Here is a 5,460-nt window from a genome sequence, read left to right as displayed (position 1 = left end):
CAATTTTTTTTGTCTGGGATCAAGATAATTATTACTAAATGCATCACTAGCAGTGGTATGTTGATTTCTTCCATGTGTTCACACATTTTTTGTTTTAATATGGTCTTTTGATAGATTCATCTTTTTATCTCTGCAACCCAATGTAAATATATTTTTGCTCATCAGCCGTCGACGCCAATGATAAATCATCATTATCTTGAAATCCTTTTTTTGGAAGCATGCAAGTTTCTCACTAAAATCATTAGCTGAATATGTATGCCTCGCACTAGCACAAATTTATGTTTGGCGCCTTTTTTATGTGCATAGGAGATGGTTTGCAGAGTTTGTCCGAGCCCTTGCAACTGCGAGAGCAGGGGAAGCGGCATCAGTATGTATGTCTGGAAGGAGTTCAAAAAGGGAGGGGGTAAGTCCACATCCTCTGTTTCTTTTTTATTTGTATTTTTTCATTTTCTGATCCTTGTTTCTTTTTTAGTGTATACTCATCATCATAGAATATACTGTTGAAGGTTGGCCCTTTTTTTCTCCATGAGTTTTGAAGCAGAGGGGAGCCCCTAGCTAACTAGTTGTTTACATTGAAATCATTGATTTTTTTATCTAGTGTGTTAAGCTCTTCTTGTGTGATTAGAGAGGAAAGGACACTTACTGTCATAATAAGGATCTTTCAAGTATAAAAAACAGTGGGTCATTTTAATAGTGTTTTGTAGCTTGGCTTACTTCCAGAAACCATGGCCATGATTTAACTAGCAGCAACTTCCTTTTGTGTTTTTATTAGTGTTTTACTAGCAACAATATTTTTGTTAGTGTTTGTAGCTTGGCTTACTTCTAGAAACCATGTCTGGTAGAATCCATGGTTTGTTTTTGCTAGATATTTTTGTTTTTAGTAACTGGTTTTTACACTGATATGGCTCGTTCATGTTTAAGAGTTCAGTGTATCTCTTTTTTAGCCATTTTGACCCATGTAGAATGTAGATTTGTAGAATTCACAAGTTGATGTTCATGTTCAACCAGTGTAGGATTCAGGTTCAATCCAAAAGTAGTTAAGAGAATTGGATAACACTCTTTATAGTTATATGTTTTATTATTTATCTGATTCCATGTAGAATGTATAATTCAATGGGTTAATGTTCAAAATGAACTTATTTTTTACTAGTTGATCCATGTAGAAATGTAGTTAACGTTTTGTTTTTTGCTTTTGTCGGTCAAAAAACAAATAGGTTGTGCCATGCAATGAAAGGGTTCATTTCAACAACCTGACGGGAGATAGGCTGACATTCAAGGCAAACAAACTTACATACACTGTGAAGTGTCAGCGCAAGTAGAGTGCATTGTATGGGAGATGGTGGAGGAAGTTTGTTGCAGACAACAAGCTGGGGAAAGGTCAGATGGTTTTGTTCTACTTGGACCAGCATTCACCAAGGGCGGTTGTTTGCGTGGTCTAGTTTGGAAACAGCACTGAAGATGTTGGGGGAGGATCAGGTTGTTTTTTGAAACCCTAACTTTATACTTTACTATCTTCTTCTCGCTTAGCAGCAGATCCCCATTTCTCCATGCACATTCCCTTTTTATAATGTTTTTTGTACCCGTTATTTTTTAGTAAAGCATAGTTTCCATTTTGTCGATTCTTTCCTTCAACAAGGAGATTAGACTACCGGGTCCGACTCATTTGGTTTTAATTATTTCCATTCCTGTTGATGGAAAAAAAATGCAGTTAGGCAATAGTAGTTTTTTTTGGGGTCATGTTAATTTGTAGTAGATGTAGTTCATCTCTTTTTCCTTTTCTTGGGATAAGGTGTTAATTAGTAGTAGATGTAGTCCTAGTGAGCTTTTTAAATGCCATTGTCTTGTATGGGCTTTTTTTAACCACAAAATGCTTTTTTTGAAGGTAATCCTTATGTGGAAAGCATCTTCTTCCACTTTGTTATATCATTTGTGCGTGAACTTTTTTGTTTTGCATCTATTGCAACATTAAGTCAATAGTAGAGCTCAATTTTATTTCAAGAAATGCATGCATTTTTTTCTAGTTTTGTGTTTGTTTTCGGCAATATGATCCCTCACAACTTTATACTTTTTCTTGTCTTACTCCACCAACAGGAATGGCGTGCCCAGTTTGCCATGCATACTGCGAGAATGACAATGGTCGGAGCTTCGGCATCTATGTCTGTGATGCCAACGGAATCTTTCCGGTATACCCTTGTCCACAATTTTCCCTCACTACAAGAGATCGGGCCTACTGTGACGAGGCAAAAAATGTCATCGAATGGCTAATAACGTCACAAATTACTCCTGAGTGACGTTTTATGGCAGTCACAAGCATCGTCATGGAATCCCCGTCACAGATTACTCCTAGTGACGGCGCGCTCAAAAAAATGTCACCGAAATTGGGACCTTCGGTGACGTTTTCTAGAACGTCAACAACTTTCTACTTCTATGACGATCGATTAATGTCACATGTTAGGAACAGAGGGGCCATACTGTACCATATTCAATGACAGAGCAACGTCACTGGCTTTATGCAAGACAACATCCCCGCAGATTATCCACCTACTAGCGTCACTACATTCATTATTCATGAAGATGACATCATCAAAAATTATTTATTTATTATTAATAATTTACAATGAATTATCAAATCCACCATATTGCGAATGCATATCACAGTAAATATTTAATTCACATCACATTATATAAATAAGTAAAGAGCCAAATCACATTATAAATTGAAATGAAATATAAATCATACTCATAAATAGAAATGACAATAAATAATAGCACCGACTCAAGTTTGGCCTGACAATAGACAAGACGATAAGTGATATCTATAGATAACTAAAAAGACCATATGTGTTGTTCTCATGATTGCAATGTATGATTCTACAAACTATCTTTCTATCACAAAAGATGGCCTTCATTCACCATCAGCTTTGGATTATTTGCTTGCTGAGTTGCTTCAGCCAAATCACATGCTCTGTCTTGAACTCCTCCCAGTGCCTATATAAATTAATGAAATACAACAGTGTGTTACATCTTAATGAGATGAAAACATACAAGATAACAAGGTATAAGAATGCCACTAAGAAGCTTACAATCTATGAAATTATGAACCTGAGTACATTATTAGCTAGATTTGCGGCATGAAGATGGGGCTGGTAAAACAATAAATTTGTTTGGCAGAACAAGAAGACACAAACTGGTATAAAAAGTTGTCGGTCAAAATAATTTACATGGATCCCCACTGCACTTTTAAGTACTGTGCTACTTAACATATTTCATAATTAGCTGCATAAGTATAGTTGTTTGATGCTTTGGTTAATACACAAGTTTAGATCAGCACATCGTAAAAAACCATAAAAAACAGATCAGTAATGTACTTAGCAAAGCAAACACAAAAATGTTTTTAGTAAGGAGTGGCATCCATTCAATATTGAACAATCTCAGAATGATTTAATATCTAAACTCTAAAGGTCGCCACCAGACCATCGCAGGCCACCTTATTCCTATTAAGTCTGTGTTTTCTCATATCTGAATTGATTTAGACATGCTACGAATTTGGCCGTTCATCACCTTAGATACAACTAAGTGCCATAAGCAACTAGTACTAGTACCGTAGACTACAGTATGTGAATCTGTTGTGTGCTTGCTCATCTTCTCCAGCAGCTACAGCTACTTGTATACTTGCACTACAGTTGTACGATGCTTGATGCTTCCTCATTCTAAATATAACAAATAAAAATACAAATTATGGGCAAAGGAAGGACACAATGAGCTTAAATGTTAAGCATACACAACCAGGTAAGGAATTGTCAAGTACTGGACTGTAAAAAAATAGGAAGTGGAGAAGCAAGTAGTAAAAAGATTAAGCTTCAGACTGTACCAACATTGCAAGGCCGATAAGATTATCTTGATATTGCAAACTTAACCTACTACCTACAGTGAGCAGTCAATTAATATTTAATGCACCTGCATTATAGTGGAATAAAACAGAAGAGAAACAATATACTGACAAGTGATCGCATGGAGAAAAAATATTACAGAATTAACATAATAACTTTCTCTTTCACCGAGCAGTATTAGCATCTGAATAAACCTTTTAATATACAGATTTTACAGTACCTAGCAACTAAGAAGACATGGTATGGCCCATGATAGGAGCCCTCAACATATGTTTAACTTATTAACTATTATCACAGAATATTAATTTCTTGTGCATATAGCTTCTAATAAAAGGCTATTCCTAATACAGTTTCATTTTTAATACTCTGGACACAGAGTGTAGTCACACATTAGATGTTCTTGAGCATGCTGGAGATTGAATGATCTTGCAGCATAAAAGGGAAACCTGCGTTGAAATTATTCATCATAGAAATTTAGAGAAAGGCAGGACCATAGAAGTATAAACCAATAAGAATGACATTGATCTTACATTCTTACTCCTCATCTAGATTAACTGCAACCAGGGAGAGGTGATCTGAAGTAGGTCGTTAGAAGAATCAAATTCCAGATCACAAATGTTACATCAGGAAATTATAGAAGAAAAAAAGTAAGCAGCGAAATTTTACCATCAAATAGTTGGAAGGGGACCAGATCTGATGGTGCTACACGCGGGTTCCTTGAAGAGTTTCCAACTCATCCCCTGGCCTCTTTGCATCGTCGGGTTGCCTCTCCCAAACCTGATCTCTCCGCCGCCGCTGTCTTGTTGGTTCGTCGGACGAAGCTGATCTTCAAGTAGTTGATGGTGGCGGGAGGGTGAGGCAGCGGCCGGATCATGGTGAGGCACGAGGTGAGAAACGAAGCTGGGCAAGGCGCCGGAGATGGAGAGAGCGATGGTCTTGAGCCATCCAAGAAGTGGCGGAGGAGGTTGCATGGAGGTCGAACCAGACAGCAAATGTCGCAGGCTGGTGTCGGTGTAGTGGTGCCTGGGGACGTGGCATCGAACAGAGAGAGGGTGGCGCGGTGGACCAGAGGGCGGAGGAGGGGAGGGATTTTGGGTGGCGCGGCTGGCGGCGACTGACTTGGAGGCGCCGCCGGTGAGAGGAGATCCGAGTCAGGTGGGTGTGGGCACGGGTGTATTTGGGGATTTTTTAGACTAGGGTTTTATTTGGACGCACAGAACGTGGCAGCTAGCGCCTAATTGGCTGATCGGCTCGTGTAGCTGAATTCTAGGAGCAGCATTGTTTTCCATTTAAAAGGTGGGTGGAGATCATGGTGTTCGCCGGATCAAACTTCTGTAGATAAGATAGTCTCAAACTCCTGTAGCTAGCTTCAAGTTTGTTGCCCGGCGACTACATGTTTATAGACAAGTTTGTCTCAGAAAAAAAGAGAAGAATAAAAAATTTCTCATCGACTCTCATATTTTCATTTTAACCTTTCAGATAGAAATGAAACAACATTAGCTCATGAACAATTCCAATTTAAGTTTTTTTTGCCTACCCACTAACTAATTATTATATCATATATAGATAT

At 38.1% G+C, this 5,460-nt stretch overlaps 1 long non-coding RNA gene across 2 annotated transcripts; it reads right to left on the bottom strand.

The window, feature by feature from the left end:
• Positions 1 to 2,685: 2,685 nt before the first annotated feature.
• LOC123042233 (uncharacterized) lies at positions 2,686 to 5,127 on the bottom strand. 2 transcript variants are annotated; one of them, XR_006418737.1, is made up of 4 exons: positions 4,557 to 5,127; positions 4,421 to 4,465; positions 3,872 to 3,924; positions 2,686 to 2,988 (listed from the first exon to the last, which is right to left on the bottom strand). It is a non-coding gene; the product is annotated as an uncharacterized lncRNA (long non-coding RNA). The 2 variants fall into 2 exon arrangements; XR_006418738.1 differs by lacking the exons at positions 2,686 to 2,988; positions 3,872 to 3,924 and adding an exon at positions 3,936 to 4,336 and having other exon boundaries at positions 4,557 to 5,125.
• Positions 5,128 to 5,460: the final 333 nt, after the last annotated feature.

The sequence above is a fragment of the Triticum aestivum genome, chromosome 2B (assembly GCF_018294505.1).
Source record: "Triticum aestivum cultivar Chinese Spring chromosome 2B, IWGSC CS RefSeq v2.1, whole genome shotgun sequence".
Taxonomy (NCBI): Eukaryota; Viridiplantae; Streptophyta; class Magnoliopsida; order Poales; family Poaceae; genus Triticum; species Triticum aestivum.
Note: the sequence above shows the minus strand (reverse complement) of the source record. Positions and strands in the feature narration are given on the sequence as shown.